A 20387-nucleotide genomic window follows, 5' to 3' on the forward strand; every position below is an offset into this window, starting at 1 on the left:
GCACCTACTTAAACTGCTGTCAGTATCTTTCCTGGAGGAATGCAGACCTCCCCTTGCCACAGCAAAGGATGCTGAGGAAAGGCCAGCTGGAAATGTCCGTAGGCTGGAGCACATTTTCCTGAGAAGCAATGCAATAATAATGGAAGCACTTCTGTAACAACGAGTTCTGTTATTTTAAGGACCTCTCATTGTCAGAGTGAAGCTGTTGTGAATTAATTGCTTTGGTGACGGGATCGAAGTCACAGCGAGTCTGGGATTTTTCCAGCCTTTGCCATTTGAGCAACCAGCACTGGATCCATGGAGCTGGCAAGTGAGTCGTGAACAGATGCTCAGGAAAATTGGATCATTTACAAAGTGTTTACAAATACTTCCTGCTGGCCCCTTGCCAATTTTGCCATCCTCCCCACTTAGAGAAAACATGCATGTGTGTCCCCAGCCATTGTCCTCCGGGTCCTTTCTGATGGGATTGGCGCTGAAGGCACGGGGGAGCTTTGCAGGAACTTGTGTCCTTCCCATCACCCCATCCACAAGGAGAAATGTCACTTCCACAGCCTGTCTGGGGAAGCAGAGGTGACCACCAGCACTTTTGGGTGCAAGACACAGCCCTGATTTGAAGGCTTTTTGAAATAAAGATACAGTAAGTGTCACATTATATACACAACACTAAGCTGTAATGGGAAGTATTTCTCCTGTGCTGTCACACTTTGCTGCTACACACAGCAGCTTTGGGTGTCCTGAGCCAGGGGAAAACCCTAAATGCCAGACAAGAATGGAAAATATTTTTAAGGTGAGATAAACAGTGGTACAAATGACTCTGTATAAGGAAGACATGGACCTGCTTGAGCAGGTCCAGAGGAGTCCACGAAGATGCTCTGAGGGCTGAAGCACCTCTCCTATGGAGATAGACTGAGAGAGTTGGGGTTGTTCAGCCTGGAGAAAACTCCAGGTAGATCTTCCAGTACCTAAAGGGGCTAGACAGCTGGAGAGGGACTTTTGATAAGGGCATGTAGTTACAGGATAAGGGGTAGTGGCTTTAAACTGAAAGAATAGAGATTTAAATTATATATTTGGAAAAAATCCTTTACTGTGAGGGCAATGCAACAGGTTGTCCAGAGGTGCTGTAGCTGCCCTATCCCTGGGGGTGTTCCTCGCACCAACACTTTTGACTTACAAATCATAAGTCAACTTACAAATTCATAAACAGTAACTTCAAGGAGCCCAAAATTTTTGGTTTACAGCTGAACAAGATGTGGTTTACAGCTCATAGGGGATCTGGTGATGGGAAAGGCAAAGGTTGATGCTTCCTTTAAGGTACAGAATTAGTAAACTACTTTAGCTGCCACAAGGTTCATGGTGTTTCAGCCAGTGGGCTTGGCCACTTACTTGCATCACAAAAGAGTATGAGAAGTGCTCAGTCTCTGCCTGCTTTCAGGACAGGCACCTCTGTGAGACGAGCCCTGGGAGGTGGTGAGAGGGGCAGGGCTGTGCCTACGCTTCTGCCTCCATCCCCGACATGTCCTGACGCTTATGACAGATCACACAATACGTGGTTATAGGTTAAATCTTTTGCATGGGAGAGCAGAGACCCTCAGGGCTGGTTGGGTTGATGCTGCAGGGGAGCTAAGGGGAATTAAAATCACCACCTTCCTCCAGCTGTCTTCTTACTGATGCTACAGCCTCTCTAAGACAAGCAGCAATCCTCATACAAGCCGGAGCGTGCTTGCAAAGCCTTTCAGAATAAAACTTCCCTCTGTGCAGGTACCTACTGATCCTGCCAGCTTCCAAATATCTGTTCTTTGAACCGCCGAACGTTGCTCTAAAACACAGATTTAACATGACTAAGGGGCTCCAGGGCAATCACCATATCATGCCTTTGTCCCTACAGCTCCCTTACAGCCATTTCCTCCATCTTGCCTTTCTCCTTCCCAGGAGCATTGCAGCCTGACGTCGCTGCCCAGGCAGAGAGAATCCCCACCAGCTACTAAGGCTCCTACTTTACCGGGGAAAACAAGGCCTTTGGCTCGACTTGCCTTCCCTGCTTTGTGCACCCCGGCACGCAGAGCCCTACCCGCAGCCCATCACTGCTGCGGCCGCGACGGCAGAGGGAGCACACGCCTCTGCCTGCCAGCCACCGCCGGCTTTAGGCACGTATCTGGCTTTTAATTTTAATTTTCTAGCAACAGAGAGGTGGACTAGACCCCTCCACCCCCTGGGTGATTTTCTCCTGACCAGCACGGCAGGCTCGTGGGTAGCAGCAGGGAAGAGCTTTGCTTCAGCGGCGTGAGAGCAAATCCTGCAGCGCAGTTGCGGTCTGCTCCCTGGTAAGAGGCTTGGAAATATCGATCAGGACTGGAGAGGAGATGTGCACAGGAGAAAGAGCACAAGATTTGGGGATTTAAAAGTGATATAATTGGATTCCTGAATTAAACACAGCGAGTGGGAAGGCCGGCAACAATGTGCATCCAGGGGCTGAGGTTTTCTCAGCCTTGCTGGCCCGAGTGTCCAGCATAGAGCCATCCCAGGTGATACATTCTGGGGAAAGGGTGTGCTGAACAAATGCTTTGGGGAGTGTCTTTGCTGGTTGGTCAAAACAATGGCATTGCCTCCATGTGCATCACGTCAGGCTGTTTTCCCTGTGATGGGATGGCACGGGACAGTGGTGCATCTGGTTGAGGCTGGACACTCTTTCTGAAGGATCAGAAGTGATTTCTGGTTTCCAGGGCTGGCCCATACCTGCACTTACCAGTGCTTTCTGTCACTAAAGGGATTTAAAATATTTAAAATTTGTGGCTTTTTAAGCTACAATCTCTTCTACCTTTTCTTTAAATACTTGGATGCACCTGTTTATGTCCTATATCACTCACTATATAGATCTGTCAGTGTACAAGCCTACGTGGCATGGAAGCTGCCAGATCCATAGGATAATCTCTTTGAACTGGCCCTTGAATACTGAGCTGCATGATGCTTGTATGGGAGACATGGGGTGCCTTGTCACTGCTTTGGGGACAGATGAGTCCCAGCAAGGGGCAGCCAAGGCCATGGGGGCATAGGCAGCATCCCCTCTCCTGGGTGACAGCTCTGAGCTGCCCCAAAGGGCTCATGCCAAAAGCAGGGACCACCCTAGTGCTACTTTTACCCCCAAACTCCCAAAATCTGCCCCTGGCCCAAGGGACAAGACCATGCACCAGAATGTCTACCTGAAGCAGATATTGTCCAGAATGTCACTCAGGTTCAGGCGGGAACTTTTAGCTGTTAAACTGTGTGCTTATTATTAGGTATAGGAAACTTATTCATCTTTTATTTGCATTTAAACATTCTGAGAGAGTTTGGAGCCCCAAAGGAACAAAAAGCCCATGTTTTGCAAATAACTCCTTGTAGTTTTCAGGTATAGAAACCTCCCCAGGGGTTTCCCCACTCCTGGGCTGCCTCTGGCCAGCTGATTTACTGGTCATGTTTCCATGGAAACAAAAACTGTGTGGGTGAAAAGGGGGAAGTTCTTGCGATAGGTGGCATTTACCATTTTGGAAAGTGGGATTTTCCCAGGCTGGGCTATTTTTTAGGTTTTTTTCTTGTCCCAGAGGAGCAGAAGGAAGGGCATGCCCTGATGTGGAGGTGAATGGGCAGCAGTGGGTTGCCCTTGCTGCCTGCTGCATTTAGAGCAGCAGCACGGGTCTTGAGGCTTTAATGCTATGATTTATGGCCACTTTGCTGCCATAGAGGTGTCAATTTGGTTAAAAGAGAGTGTTTTCTAATGTGTGGGGCAGCACATGGGGGCTGCCCCATCCTGGTTGGACCTATTCAAAGGTGGGGCCTTAAGGGGTGGTCTTATCCAGCAATAACTTCTCCTCATGTTTGTGCAGACATTTAATGATGCTTGTTTACCTTATATCTCACTACAGGGCTTCATTAAAGAGCATCTGCAAAGGCCTTGAAGTCCTCACTGGACATCTTACAACATCATCGTGAGCAGTCATAGCAACACCATCCCGGGCTGGCACAAAGACTCCGACTTGTGATGAAGATATCAAACCCAAGGTGTACTGCAGCCAGCTCAAAGCAAACCCGAAATTACAGTCTCTGCAGGGAGAAGTGACAGCCCTGCTACAGAGATCAAGGATTTATGGAGATGGGGCAGCCAGATCTCTCTCTTGCATCCTGATAGCTGATGTGACACATCAGGTGTCAGGGTAGCTCCTATTCCTAAGAGGTTAAACAAGTCGTACGATCAGGAGGGGCTGACATGTTGGTCCAGGCGAGGAGTGAATCATTAAGTTATATTCCCATTGCTGAGACAGGCAGCAGCAGCAGCTCAGTGAGGTTTACGTAGCCTCAGGTGAGCTGTACGACAGGAAAATATACATCTGACGTGAGGTGAGGTGCTCTGAATTGTGAAATGATAATCAGGATAGCAGCTTATTGCTGAGCCAGGTGGGAGGTTCTGTCATATAGTGCAGGGTTGTGGTTTGGGCTGGGGTTTTCCATATGTGTGCGAGTGTGTTTATATAAATATCAGTAGACATATTTCTTATAATATTTTGGACTTTTTTTTTTTTTAATTATCATAACCTTCTTCACTTGACAACTAACTTTTTAAGTGTCACAAGACAGAGGAAGGAGGATTACTTCATGGGAATCAGGGCAGGTCTTGGCTCCCAGTAGAGAAATAAGGCTGGTTTCAGGTTCAGGAGCCTCAGCAGGAGGAAAACTGGGGATGGACTGTGTCCAGCAAAGAGAAGTGATGTTCTTTAGACATCATCAAGAAGAAAAGAGAGATACATGTACTTTTACATATGTATATGTATATTCACACATATATGTTGTGCATATATACATATGCACAAATATATGTATAAATATACACATATATATACACAAATATACATGTATATAGAAAAGCCACAACCCTTTTTATATATAGATAATATATATTATATATATATACACACCCATATGTAATACACACTCATATATAATACACACAAATGTAATAAATATAATATATTTATTATTATAAATAACAACACACACCAAAGATGAGTGTTAGCATTTATACTGGGCCATGCATACCAGGGGGATACCCCTGTCCCGGGGCTGCTGAGATCCCATCCTTTGCTTGTGGTTATTTGTATTTACCAGAGCTGGAAAATGCTATCACTCCTCTTCCTTGCACGTCTGGGCTTTCTAACCCTATTTCTCTTCTCACAACTCCAGGTTATTTTCTTCACGAATCGGATAAGGAGGTTTTGGGAGTGAATCATACAGGGAGAAATATCATCAACCTCAGCATCTCATACTTGCAAACTTAACCTTGAGGACACTGGTAGGGTCAAGGTTGGGGGGGATGGAATTTTGACATATTTACAATTAAGAAGCCGCAGATAGAGGCTGGAGTGCTGCCCCAGCTCTGCTCCAGCCCGGGCGGCGAGGAGGGGCGGGCAGAGCTGTGCGGGAGGGAGCGCTCGGCGTGCGGGTACCGCAGCACATATGGCGAGCCCGGCCACACGCTGCTCCAGAGCTGTGCAATCCGGAACCACAAGGGCACACGCCACGCAGAAAATACCGGCTCTGGTCCCTGGCTAGCGCTGGGACTTTCTGCTCAGAGGCATAGCATTGCCTGAACTAATGGCTTTTCACAGTGGAAAGGGTTTGTTTACAGAGTGTTCTCGAAAGAGACAAAAATGACACCGGTTATACAAGAGGATGCCGACTGCAGCAGCTACTCACGGCAAAAGGCTTGTGGTTTTTAGGTGATTTTAGGAGCTGGGAGGATGGGAGATGCGGCAGGCAAGGAGCCTGAGGATGCTGTACCACAAAATTGTGATGTCTTCTGTCTCCTTGATGATCCTCAGGGAATGTCACTTCACTTTGCTGAATAAGGACCCTCTCCGCTCTCCTCATGTTGGGCCACTGAACCTGTAACCTTCTTATTCACTGGGAGCTTCCCTGATTCCCATCAAGAATCCTCTTGCCCCCATCTTATGACATATTAAAAGTTAGTCTTCAAGGGAAACAGACGACAGAATTTTAATTTAATTTTTTAAAAAACAAACAACCACCTAAAATATCAAAAGCAATACTTCTACTGATAACCTCCATTCCTCATGTTTGAGGAGCTGCTCCCAGCCTGCACAGTTTACCTGGGTAGAGTAAGTTGTCTCTGATTTCAGTGCCAGGGCATCTAGAGGAAGTTTCATTATTCTAATTTAGCATGAAAATACATTTAAATAGCATTTCAGTTTTGCCCTTTCACAGCATTAAGTAACTGCAAGAATCTTTTCAAGAGCAATTGCCCACAGCTTTTTGCGCAAACATTCTCCTTACAAAAGTCTCATGATGATTTGGGAGAAGCAATAAGGGAAAAATATGCTTCACTGACAGAATAAAGGAGAAGTCTGGTGTAATACTCAACACAGTCTTATTTATCCTGTAGCTAATTACAACCATAATCTGTTGTATAAGGAAGGCATTTCAATGTCAAATTTCATAAAAGAGATTAACTCTCAAGGAAAGACGACGCGATGGAGGTCAGGGAGCTCTGCAAGAGCCCACTAGCACAAATAATTCCTCTGCTTCTCCATGGGAGCCCTCAGCTCAGTCCCAGCCACACTCCTGGGCACTCGGCAAGCAGTTTTGGGACTGACTAATAGATTCATTTGGTTAGCTCATTAAATTCATAGAATTATAGAGTGGTTTGGGTTGAAAGGGATCTTTAAAGATCATCCAGTTCCAACCCCCTGCCATGGGCAGGGACACCTTCCACTAAACCAGCTGGCTCAAAGCTCTATCCAAACTGGCCTTGAACACTTCCAGGGATGGGGCATCCACAGCTTCTCTGGGTGACCTGTTCTAATGTCTTACTGCCCTAACAGTAAATAGTTTCTTCCTTATATCTAATCTATACATGCCCTCTTTCATTTTAAAGTCATTACTCCTTGTCCTGTCACTAGAGACCTCATCTTTCTTAAAAGTCTCCTTTCTTCAAGTATTTAAAGGCCTCAGTAAAGTCTCTCAGGAGGAACAACCTCAACTCTCTCAGTTTATTTTCATAGGAGAGGTGCTCCAGCCCTCTAACCATCTTCGTGCTCTTCTCTGGACTCCGTCCAACAAGTCAAAGTCCTTCCTGTCCTGGGTACCACAGAGCTGGATGCAGTACTGCAAGTGGGGTCTCCCAAGAATGGTGTAGAGGGGGAGAATCAACTCCCTTGACCTGCTGGCCACACTGCTTGTGCTGCAGCCCAGGATGCAGTTGGGTTTCTGGGCTGCAAGTGTCCATTGCTGGGTCACATTCAATTTTTCATCCATCAGTGTCCCAAGGTCCTTCTCATCAGGGTTCCTCCCAATTCATTCATCCCCCCAGCCTGATAGAGGGGATTGCTCTGACCCAGGTGCAGTGTCTTGCACTTGTCCTTGTTGAACCTCATGAGGTTTTTATGGATGCATTCCTGACATAATCACACCAAACCTGTACAAGAATTTAGAAATGCTTCAGTATGAAATGCTGTTAAAGCATCAGATGGACAGGACTTCCCCAGGGTCAGCAGGGGAGTAGGTTTACAAGAGCAGCTGCTCTTGTAAAGGCATTTTAAAAACCAGGGCCACAGACACCCTACATGAGGACCCTCCTCTGTCAGGCATTTATGCCTTTAATACTTTTCCAGATCCCTGTGAGGTTAGTGAATGGATACCTGTAGGGACAGTCTGAATTATAAGGGAATAAATCTAATTGTTTGTCCTGGAAAAGAGTGATGCAGTATAATTGTGGGTATTGCTTATGCAGGCAGAGACCAGAAATATTAGGTAGCACTTGTGGTGTTCTCCTATCACTAATGAGAATAAACTTCATGGTATTGGTTACCTGTCAGGTTTTTTCAAGTGGGAAATTTGCTCAAAAACCTTTTTTGTCATGTGCTTCCAGAAGCTTAGCAAAAAGGATGCAAGTCCCAAGAATTTTGTCTCTGAGAGGGCCTGTTCAGTTAAATCTTTCTCAAGACGACAATCACCCACTAAATGTAACTGCTCTGGGCATGAGAAGTGCAGATCAACAGGTTTAAATGATCCAAGAAGGGTTGGACCACAACAGCTGGTGAGTGGCCACACCACCAAGGACACACATTGCCCAGACTGAGACCAGGCTGCTGCAAATCCAGTTACTGACTTATGGATGTCCACTGAACTCTAGCACAAAAGGAAGCACTTATGCTCCTTAGGATGATGTATTTAGGGATCCATAGGAATTGGAATAAAGTTTTCCAGGAATTGAACTAAGTGGTTAAGCAGGGGTACTGCAGTGACCTTGCAGGTGATCTTGAGAAGGAGCAATGGCTCTGTTATCTGTAACTAGACTTTAAAAGGTAGCTGACAGTCCCCTTCTCCCATTGCTCTGTCTCTGTGGAGTGAGAGCTTGTTGGAATGAGGAGTGTTATGGCTTAGGCATAGAAAACACCAGGTGAACTGGTGCCTGCATGTGCCAGGGCTGCATGAGGCAGTGGAATAACGATGATGATGATGACAATCACAGTGACAATCAGCCAGCCAGGGAAAACCTTGTTCGTGACACAGCTGAGCAATTAAGAAACATTTGCTCCAAAAGGTTTAATCTGTGCATTTCAGGAAAGACAAATTCTTGTGAAATCACATATTCAAGTGCTGTCTGTGCTCTAGAGGGTGAAGCCCTGCCTGTGCCTCCCTGCACCGTCACATCTCTGGTCTCTACCTAAAAATAAAACCCTGAGCAAAAAAGAACAAGCCCCCCGCCGGCAGCCTGGCGCGGAGGCAGAGCACAGTCGCTGCCAGGCATGTGGTCTCTTTGTCCTTACAGGTCAAACCTGGAATTGAGTTAAGGATGCCAAGTCACCAGATCAACACTTGGAGCCAGAGCTCCCTCTTGCCTGTCTCCTGCCCGGCGGTCTGTGACCAGGAGCCCTCCCTGGACCCCTGCCCGGGGCTCAGCCCTGTGGTGGTATCAAAGCCCAGCACCGAGGTCAAAGGCAAGGTCTGAGGGCATCATTCTGAGGTGAGAAGTGCCCTCTCCCTTTTGCCAGCATCACCAAAGGAAGGCAGGAGCAAAACTGGAACGTTTTCTCCACCTCATGACCCCACAGTGTTTTCACCCACACTCCTGAATGTCTGGAAATTGTGAGCCCTCGACTCCAGAGCCAGCCCAGGACAAGTGGAAATAGAGCTTCCCTTTGACAATGCTTTCTACCCTGTCCCCCTTGCTGCTTACTTAGGGACCAGCATCTGTTTTCTTAGGAGGTTGTGGGAGAGAGGCTGGACTGATCCCTTTTGAATCCTCCTACTTCCCAAAATCCAGGATAAAGCACTGCAGTCCCAGCCTATCTGAAGCACAGCAGAACTATAAAAGCCATATCTGAGCTTTCAAAGTAAAAATCACCTCCATTTCATCTCAGGACCCTGTTCTTAAGTACCAACCAGCACTTGTGTTTTGTTAAGCACAGGGACAAAAAAGGAAACTAAACCGAACTCACACAATACAACATTGAAAGAAAGAATGTCAAGGTTTCACATTAGTCCAAATCATCACATAAACAGAGCATCATTAAAACAAAATTCTGGAGAAAGTTACCTCTCACCCACCCTCTCCCCTGTCCTTGACTTCCCAGGGTAAGGAACTGAGAGTTTACAAATAAAACCTTAAAGGAGAGAAGCTTTGGCATCGATTCCAGCAACTGGGATTTCTACTATCTCTTAAAATAAGTGGCAAATCTGTCACTCAGTGCTTACAGGTTATCCTCTGTGAACTCAGACATGAGCCCAGTGTGTTTATTAAACCCATGGCCTGGAAACGGAAAGCTGCCTGTCTGAACTGCAATAAAGTTAATTTAAAAGCAGTTGGTTAAAACTCTTGGTCTTGGTTTAGTGAATTACGGAACACCAGGATAAAGTGTTCAAACACAGATTCTCATGTCTTGGTACGGGGTGCCTTGCAGACAGCTCTGGTCACTTCAGCGGACACTTAGGGATCTGGTCTGGCTTTTTCTGTGTGGTGTAGCGTAGCAAAATAGGGCTAAGGGTTGGACTTGATGATCCTTATGGGTTCCTTCCAACTCAGCATATTTTGTGAGTCTGTGATTCTGTGAATATACGATGGACAGATGGATAGACATCTGAACTGTGTAAATATATATACATTAGATTTAATTACATGCGAATGGCTTTGGTCTGCAGTGCCCAGTGACAGGTCCTCCCCTTCCTTGTACTTTTTGTGGTCTCCTCCTTCTTATCTGCCCCAGTCCAGCACTGGGCCCCATTGCTTCCTCTCATTTCCAGCCCTACAGCCCTTCCTGTTTCCCTGTCTACACCCAGCTAGGAGGCCCAGGAACAGGAGCCAGCCTTTCTCTCCAGAAAAAAACAACCTTCCCTGTTTATTTATGTTTCCCTCCTGCCCACGGAGATCCCACCGACCTCTGAAAGCTGTATGAAGTTATTCGCTCGAGCAAACTGACAGCAGCCTCTGGGCTAAACTTTTGATCCGTCAGTTTTCTGCCACCTTCAAAAAGCGCGGTGGCGCAGGCACGTGCTCTGCTGGCCACAGGCAGCGATCCAACGGCGGACGGGGCCAGAACGACTGGCTGAGGGCAGGAGGAGTCAGCAGAGGTGGACCTCCACCCTCCTGTATGGCACGTCTGCCTTGTCAGCAAGAGGATGGCTGCTGTTATCCAGCCCCCGGTGTCCAGGAGTGGGTGTCTCCTTCCTGGCACGCGGGAAGGCACCAAAGAAAGCACACGGTGGTTCTGCTTTTGGAGCAAACCAGTGCTGCGGGGACTTCAGCTTCCTTTAGTGACTCTCTTGGTGTTGTGTCCCAGGAGACCTCCTCCTTCTCCTGTCCCTCAGGCAGGGAAGCAGTAGGAACCTGTCACCCAGTTCTGCCCAGGATGAAATTTTTCCAGCACTTGCTGGCAATACTCTGGATGACTCTTCTCTTCAGTGAAAGGTGTTTTTCAGTGCATATCATCATCTCATATCCTGAGGCTTTTCTATGCACTCACAGAAATTCAAAACATCACACTGACACCGATGTTGCTGTTTCAACATTTACACCTCTGGGATGAATACCTTAAAACTGTGTGACATAGTAGACAAAACTGCAGGGATGGATCCAAGCACAGAAGCCAGTTGATGGAGCTGGGAAACTGTAAGGTAAGAAGGCTCAAAGTCTACACTGGATAGCCAAAAATTCCCACCCCAGCTTCTTTAAGATACATATCATACTGTGAAACTTTGTTCCCTAAATGAATAGGATGAACCAATGTAAATGAAACCACAGGTACTGTGCATTCACAGGAGTAAAGAAAAGCGCATCCCTCACTCAGCTGACACTGAGAGATTATGTGCTATACCAGGGGCATATAGAATATGGGTATATTCTACCCTGGACAAAATTTTAGTGTCTGCTGACTTCAGTGTATGACTCCTCACAGACTGCTGAACCTCGCCCTTCAGTAGAGAGGAAAAGCTTCCTGAGGGAAATGCTGCTTGTGGACAGCAGACATGCAAACCTGGAGATGCACAGGGAAAAGTTAGACTTGTAGGAATTGAGCACAACATCAGGTAGAAAGCGATGGTGGTGAAGAATATGGTCCATAACAGACAAATGCTCTGAGTGCAATGTGGATGGGAGTCTGTGCAGGCAATCCCCAGTGGTACCATTCCTGTTGGTGAGCATCACAGCAGCAACAGAAAGTCCTGCTGGGGACAAAGGGACCCATGGGGACAAAGACAAGGGAGGAAATGCTGCCTGCCCTGGGGAAAATGTCATCCCTGGTCCCTTAAATGGAGAGAACTTGGGCTGGCATCTTGTAGCAATCCTTGCTTGTCATTCTCAGTTGATGTCTTTGAGATGGCCAAATTCTGAAGCCATTTCTCAGTCTTTGTTTCTACAGACTTTGGAGGCAGATGGGTCTGGCTGAAGAACAAACAAGAACAGCAGCTCTGTCCACAGCTGGATGTCCAGCTCCACACTTAGGGGTACAATGAGTGGCCTGATTGTCTAAGACATTGAGCATCCAAACTCCGCACAGGGTTATAAAAGGAGATCAACATATTTGACAAAAGATGAGCTTTCTCACAGTCTCACTGGAGAATTTTAAGCCCAATTTGGCAGTTCACAGCTGTGCAGGAAAATCTGTAAATCAAGAAGTTACTCCAGGCAAGATTTAAAATGCTCTAATTGCCTGTTGGATTTATGACAAAAGTACCACAAGAGACAAACTGGTTTCAGCACTTCAGTGGCATAATTTAGGGAAAAATATATCTTTCCTTCTGTAACAAGTCATTATTGCATTAGATTTAATGTTCAGACTTTCCACATTTATATTGCAGGGCATGTAGTGATAGGACAAAGGGTAATGGCTTCAAACTGAAAGAGGGCAGGTATGGATTAGACATAAGGAAGAAATTCTCTATTATGAGGGTAGTGAGGCACTAGAACAGGTTGTCCGGTGAAGCTGTGGATGCCACATCCTCTGGAAGTGTTCAAGGCCAGGTTGGATGGAGCTTTGAACAACCTGGTCTAAGTGGAAGATGTCCCTGCCCATGGCAGGGGAGTTGGAACTGAATGATCTTTAAGGTCCCTTCCAATACCGACCATCCTGTGATTCTATGAGATTAATCCCAGCTCAAGTATTTAACTTCCTGTGCTGGGTATTTTATTCCTCTATAATTTTTGGAGTGAGAATTATAAAGTCAAGTTAAACAAGTGCTTAAATTATGGAAACAGATGTATGAAGTACAAGAGACACTAAATTTGGGCTATTCCATAAACTCTCAGTTTTGTGCCTGGATATAACCTACTGCCCTCCCTTGAGTTCAACTGCGGGCGAATGCTCACAACTTTCATTTCCTAAAAGCCCTGTTTTGGGGTGAAAAATGCTGAAATAAATGATAGCTCTCAAACATAAAAAGGCAGGAATCAGCCTTGGACGTGGGAGTACACAAATCCCTTTGGTGCATTAACCTTGTGTCTGAAACATGCTCAGCAAGGAGCCCTGTTCTGGAAACAGGAAAGAATGAAACTGGATGTTATTTTTCTTGGAAATAAGAGTAATAGGGAGAGAATTTTACCTGTTTAGAAAGAAGATCCTGACATTTCTGTATAAGTTTTGACAGCTTTTCAAAGAAGTCATGTTACTGGGTGGTCTGACTTGTATTCCCTGTACCACATTTGGCCCCAACATCAACAGTGGAGTTGCTGGGGGATGGGTCTTTTTTAAGATAATTTCTTTTTTCAAATATTCTTGAAGTGCAGCTTGTATTAAACTGGGTAATAATTAGATAGTGAAAATGCTTCCATCTAATGCTTAGATTATTACAAGTGCCTGAGGCAATTCTTCAAGGTTTATAACAGACATAGAAATCAATGTTTAATGTCAAAAGTGATCCTGGAAGGTGTTTATTGAGAGTATTTTTTAATATAAAGTGTAAAGATTAAAAAAGTCCTTTTATTCTTAGTTTTACTTGTAGTGATGACTGGGGGAAAGGTGTGGTATCATCAGGGAAAAGTATTATCATAAAAGCTGGTGTCAAATCTTCTTTTAAGATTCTTGATCCAAAATACCAGTTAAAACCAAAACAAGTCAGTGTATTTAAAGTCAATACCCCTCTGGTTACTCTCACATTACACTGATTTCTTAGAGCTGTTATAAACCAACAATAGATACTTTCATCAGTGAAGCTTCATTACTGAGCCCTGTGAGAATCTGCCCTTTCAAGGGAAACTTTCTGCAGTTCTGGGCTTAACACCCATTAAAAAAACCTTGTTGTACAACATGGCATGAAGACTGGTTTCCTACTGCTTGAATAATGCATTCAGGAGCAGATGGGACAGCAGAGCTGCTTCAGCATCCTCTGCCACCCTTCACTCTCCTGTTTCACCCTTCACCCTGCTCTTCCACCTCCCCTTGGGTTGGAAGAAACCTTAAAGATCATCTAATTCCAACCCCCTGGCATGGGTAGGGACACCTTGCACTAGTCCAGGTTGCTCAGAGGGCAATCATATGTAATGATATATATGGGAACCAGTCACCCCAGGCTGCCTGCTCGGTGGCATGAGGTTTGCAGAGCTGCCCATTTCCCTGTGGGAATCGGAGCTGACACCAAGAGGGCTTGTTTCTTTCCACTGTCCCTGAACAGGACCAGGATCACAAGCACACATGGAGTCACTTACACTGGAGAGAGCTACAGCTAAGTGGGGTAATCCCACTTTCCGATGTCCAAACGATTTAATAGAGACGAAACCCAAGAGACGTTACTGAAATGAAATAAATCTGGGCAGAAATGATTGCAACGGTGTTCAGGGAATGGAAAAACAGCCTATACCCTGACAGATACGGGGTCGAAAGAAAGCTTGCCGTTCTCTGGGGAAGCCTGTATGACTATTCCTAGGCAGGAAAAAGGTGAATGATGGCTCCACAAGCCATCACTGCTTGCTTGGACCCCATCCTGAAGGTTCTTGAGCTATACCTGCCTTGCAAAGGGAAGTTTTGGGTGCAGGTGAGTTCCTTGGGGGCTGTAGGAGTGGGATGGGAATGCTGGCTCCTGAGTGCTCTCCCAACACTTTCGCCAGGGTGAGGAGAGACTGGGGATAGAACTCACCCCTTCAGGGGGACTTTGCAGGGCAGACTCTCACCTGAAGCATTCACAGCTGCTGGACCAAAAATGATTTTTGAGGACCCACCTTCTTAAGCTACTTTTTGGGTAGGGGCTTCACCCCCTGGAAGCACCCACCTCTCTCCATGATTAGGGCAGCCTGAGTGGCGGACTTGGGTGTGACATTTGCAATGTCTGTGTCCACACTTGGGCAAGGTATCCCAGCTGACTGCTCCCATCCAAGTCATATCAGCAACCCTGGCACAACAGGGTGAGAAAAAGACTTCCCAGGAGTGGAGGTTGTAGGTCAGGGAGTTCCTTTTATCACACCTAGAAGGGTAGATGAGACTGTGTTATAGCTGCAAAGGCACAGGACGTGCATTGCATCCATGCTTTCCTTCAGATCTGAAAGCTTCAGACCCCAAAAGCAATTGCCCAAATTAATCTAATGAAAGGCACTATTTCTCCCCACAAATGTCGCCTCATTCAAATGCTTCACTAAGGACGAGTGATGTTTTCATCTACTACTACAGTGATATTTTCAATACAATGGGAAGATTTCAAGCTTTCCTCATGGCAATGCAGTCCAGGAAGTATGAGACTGTGACAGTATTACCTGCATTTTCCCAATACATTGCCATACTCTATGCAAACAGAGCTAAACGTGATTTGGGCTCCAGGTATTGGCAGGAGCACACAATGGAGAGATCACAAAATGTTTCCCAGTGGAAGACATCAGGTTAAAAAAGCAGAAAAGGCTTGAGGAAGGATGGAGTTTAGGATGATTATAGAAAAATCAGAATTTCATGACAAGAGGTGTAAATCTCCAGGTATAAATCAGCACAGCTTTATGGATGCCTGCGTTTGCATTAGCCAGGGATCTAGTCCCATGTGTTTGATCAAACGTGGTTTGATACAGAGGAGTAAGTGTTGCAGAAGTGGGAGAGAGCAGCTTCCTCCTCTGAGGGAGAGCAGGAATGCAAAATATCTCTAAAATAATACACTACCCAAATAGTCTTTCAGCCTTTCCCGAAGGAAAAATACACTTCTCTACAAGGAAAATGCCACATATCTCTCTACAGCCCCAGGAAAAGAATGAGGTCACATCTTTCACTAAAACTGAAAGAGAGGGTTTTTTTTGGTGCAGTGTTTCATCCCCTTCCTCCAGTAACTAGACACGCCTTGCTGCATTGGGATCCTGGTTTTTATCTTCTTTTGGGCTCTTTACAAAAAAAAAAAAGTTCAATGCTCAGTCAATCTAAAGGGCTAAATCCTGCACCACCAACGCAATGCTACTATTATGGAAGAAATGGGTTTGCCCCTTGCTTCCATCAGTGTGAGTTGGGAGCAATTTTCCCTAAGTTAAAAGGTGAAAGCTGTCCCACTGACTCTGGCTGCAGAAGGGTTTCTTGCATGGGAATGAGGGAAAAGAAGCCAACTTCATAAACCAGATTTTGGTCTCTTTACACAAGGACAATTTGTAATAAACCCTGTGGCTAACGCGAAGTTATTGCAGTTTTGCACTGGCACGAATGAGGTCAGAAACCAGCCCGGGGTGGCTGGGACAAGGCGGCACAGAGGTGTTGGAGCGGAGAAATTTGGAGTTTGACTTCCTGCAGCCCCTAAACAATCTCAGTGTGGTGACACCCTGCCTTCGATGCATTTTGGGTCAAATTGATGAGTGTCACGGCTCAGGACCAGGCACATCTGACACGGAGAAAGCCACGTGGAGCTTGTTGGAGAGAGCCTGCACTGTGTGCTAATTAGAGCTGTCTGCTCAATGAATTTAGCTTTAACTGCTCACAGAGTGTCTGCAGTTAGATTGGGATTTCCTCAAATTGATTTGTAATTTGAGGTTACTCAATTAATTTTTCTTTTCTTTTTTTTTTTTAATTTTTTTATTATTGTTATTTTATTTTTGCTCTCTATCTTCATCACACAAGCATTAGAGTCCCTGTATCTGCACCCTCCTTGCTTTGACAGGTACCGACGCTTCCAATTGGGTGCCCTCTCCAGCATCACAGCCCTGATTTGGCCACCAGTGGGCCAAACCTCCCAAGATTCACCATCCATTAGGAAGGAGGTTACAAATAAGCAGGATGGAGTAAATTCAAACCTTTTTTTTTTCCTTTTCTGGGCCACACAAGCCTTGCCCAAGGCATTATTCATAGGAAAATTAGGCTGCTGCAAGATTCACTGGCGGGGCGCAGAATTTAAATAGCATTTTCTCTTGTCCCAGTTACACAAAGTCAGCCTGATTCTCCCATTCCCTATGCTGGTGTAAAATGGAAGTAATTCCAGTTCTGAGGCTGGGGTTTACTGATCACTGGAGGGTCCAGTCCCATCTCTACAGGGCAGATAGCACAGCAGGCATCGTGTGGAAGCTTCCCCAGGCAGATACTCTGAGTTCTGGTGAGTTGGATTACAGAACCATAGAGTGGTTTGGGTTGGGACATTAAAGACCATGTAGTTCTGAGACCCCTGCCACGGTCTACTAGACACCTTTCTACTAGACACCTTTCTACTAGACGAGGTAGCTCAAAGCCCCATCCAACCTGATCTTGAATGTTTCCAGGGATAGGGCATCCACAACTTCTTTGGGCAACCTGTGCCAGGGTCTCGCCACTCTGATAGTGAAGAATTTCTTCCTAATAGCCAATCTAAACTTGCCCTGTTTAAGTTGGAGGCCATTATCCCTTGTCCTATCACTACATGCCGTTTCAAAAGGGTCCTTGCTGTGTGAGCAGCCTCTTCCATCTGATGTGAAAACCTGCATAGGTGCGATTCAAACTTTTTTTTTTCCAAGCATTTTTTTTTGTGGTCAAGCTTTGAGCACCAACATGTTTGAAGGAAGGGAATGCAGAGAGTATTTGTGTTCAGTGCTGCAGTCATGGTCCTGCATGAGTAATGTTTTATGGTGTTCATTTCCCACCACTGCTAACATGGAGAAACCAAAGGATCAGCTTGCCTTTTCAGTCTTTCAGATCTCTCACCATTTTAAGGTTCACAGATCAGAATCATCTGACAGTCACTCTGTTATGGCAGTTTTGTGGCAGGCAAATCTGGCTGACTCCAGGGAAGTGGTGCTGTCCCAAAACAAGTGATGGTCTCCTAGGAGCAGTTTGGTTCTGAGATTAAAACTGTGGCTCCCATTCAAAGACATCTGGTTTTGCAGCAGCTGAGCCCAGTGACATCAAGAGCTGAACCTTGCAAGGTGATGTGAACCCTTTGCTGCTGCTGCTGCTGCTCAGCCTTGGCCACTTGTTCCAGCACTCAAACCCAGCCATCTGCTGGGGGGAATATCTGGTGCATCCTGAGTTCAATGAACTTCCCTTTCCCCTTAGGATTGTCCTCCAGAACATGTAAAATAGCCTGGAAATGGTACCAGGCATTTCCTGCCCACCCAGGTAATGTGGTTCATCATTTATGCACTTAAAAGATGCCAACACAAACACTTTTGTAATACTGTGGGATTTTCATTACTAAGATGTTTGTTCTGGTTTCTGTTCAACTTCACTCTCAGAGTGGGGAAAAGCCCAAAGCTGTTAGTCACTGCCTTTGGCTCTTCCAAGCGGGAGCTCAGACCCAGAGCCAGGCTTCCCTTCTCTTAACTTGAGATTTGCAATCAGAGCAATTCCACTGACTTCAGAGAGCTGCTTCTCATTTCCAAACATATGCTTAGGAATATAATCAGGCTTACAAATCTCCACTGACGGCAAAGATGAGTGCCAGCTTCCCTTAACGAGTAATGCAAAACACTGCTGGGGGGGGTGAGCAGCCTGAGCCTGCTACCCAAAGCTCAACAAACCCAAAACCAGTACAGTTCTGGCTTCCTTCTTGGAAACAAACATTTTGTGAACAGAATTGGAAATTTATGGGTGCTTTGGCACTGTCAGAATAAGATATACCTGCAGAAAGGTGGTCTTTGCTATTCTGTCACTGGTCTGCTGCCGGTTAGATAGGGATAGGGATAGGCATAGCACAGGAGGGTCTCTGCAAATTAACAAAGCCAAGGGAGAAATAGTGTGGACTTCACCAGTATCCTCCAAAGCACAACTCATAGGAGGGGAGAGTTTCTCCCACTCACCTCTGAGCAGCCCATTTCAGCTCCAGGGGCCAACAAAGGATGTCACTGTGCTCACCCTCACACAGGAGAAGGCACATGGGGTCCGAGCTAGCAGATCCAGAAATAAGTAGCTTCTACAGCTCAGGATCACAGTGCTCCAGACATGTCTGGATCCAGACAGGGATCATGGCGACTGTCAATAAGCAGATTCATCTGCTACCTGGCTGCTGCGGGAGCTGGAGAAACAGTGTTCAGATTTTTGTCAAAGCCACAGACACCCTGAGCAGGGTTTAGCCTGGTGTCTCCACATCGGGCTCTATGTGTGACCAAAATGCACATGGTGTGGTGGTGATCAACAGAGACTGGTGCCACTGGGATGGTGTTGGGGACACCTGTGTGGTGATGGCAGAAGTCACCAAGGGTTCACAGAAGACCAAAGACTGGCAGCTGGAGGTTGATGTAGATGCTCACATCCACACACCAGCACTTACAGGTCTGATTAAAGATGGATATTTATTTAGCTGAGGCTCACTGTGAGGGGTGCAGCACTGCAAAATCTATGACTGAGCCTCCAGCAGGTGCCAGCATGCAGGACTGCCTCTCCTTGGCTCTACTGTTGTACTCTGTCCCCCACCTGCACAAAGCCAAGCACATCAGCACCTCCAAAATGACCAAGACTGGCAGCACCAGGGTCTCTGCTGGGTGACAGGACATCCCATCCCTGCCTTGGGGCACCCGTGGCCCCAGGCCCACCCAGCCCTACTGTACATCCCTCTCTATGTCCCTCTCTGCCCCTCTTCTCTGCAGAGGAAAATGGAAGTTGCCTTTTGTCTGGCAGGGGTCAGACAGAGCCGGTTTGTTCGATAAAGCTTTAACGCTTTGTGAACACGCAGAAAAGCTCAACCCCGGGCCCTTTGACAATCTCCATTGTTTTGCAGCTAAAAAAAAAAAAAAAAAAAAAAAAAAAGAAAGGAAAGGGAAAAAAAAGAAAGGCTGGTTCGATTTAAAACACCAAGTTCATGGCATTTCAAAGAGAAATGATACACAGCGTATGGATTTGTGTGATATGGGGAGATAAAGCAGGGAATAAAATGCCAGGCAGGAGCATTACAAACGCTGCTCTCGGGGGTGAGCCTGGTATTTTGCCATCTGATTATTTTAAGAGGTTTCTGCCTCCACAGCAAAATCTCTGGCATTAGCTTCACATCCCAGGTCTCAGCATTTGGGGCAAAGTCTGGGGAAAGGGAAAAGGTGTGAAAAATACGAAAGAATAAGTGATACTTTGCCCTAATGTCTAACGTGCTTGGGAAATGGCATGTGTATGTGTGTATGGTCCGTTTCAGCCACACTGGAGTTCATTGTCTGCAAAATTCATAAGCCACGTAATACATCAGTTGCCAAGCAAAGCCAGGATATGGGAACACTCCCTGCAGTTAATTTAAGCACTACAACAAAATTTAAAATAAAAAAGTGGACTCCTGAAAGAATCCTATGAGCCGGCAAGGAGGTCAGTTGATTGAATATTTCATTTATTGAATGTGTGCGGTTGCCAAAATAAATAACTCAGGGAGGAAAGCAGTAGTCAGGAAATTGAATGTGGGGGTTTTTTTGTCTCTGGCGAAGTTTCCCTTGAGTGATTTCCTTTGGAGGCTGCTGCTGCCCGCGGAGCGCATCCCGCTCCTCCGGCACCAGCGGCAGCCCAGGCACCGGCGAC

The 20387-nt window shown here is 46.1% G+C and overlaps 1 long non-coding RNA gene across 1 annotated transcript; it reads left to right on the top strand.

The window, feature by feature from the left end:
- Window positions 1-2177: 2177 nt before the first annotated feature.
- Window positions 2178-6371, top strand: LOC126641460 (uncharacterized). Its single transcript, XR_007629261.1, has 3 exons — window positions 2178-2321; window positions 3900-4371; window positions 5212-6371. It is a non-coding gene; the product is annotated as an uncharacterized LOC126641460 (long non-coding RNA).
- The last annotated feature ends 14016 nt before the right edge of the window (window positions 6372-20387 follow it).

The sequence above is a fragment of the Myiozetetes cayanensis genome, unplaced genomic scaffold (assembly GCF_022539395.1).
Source record: "Myiozetetes cayanensis isolate MyiCay16 unplaced genomic scaffold, myiCay2020 scf1, whole genome shotgun sequence".
NCBI classification, from domain to species: domain Eukaryota; kingdom Metazoa; phylum Chordata; class Aves; order Passeriformes; family Tyrannidae; genus Myiozetetes; species Myiozetetes cayanensis.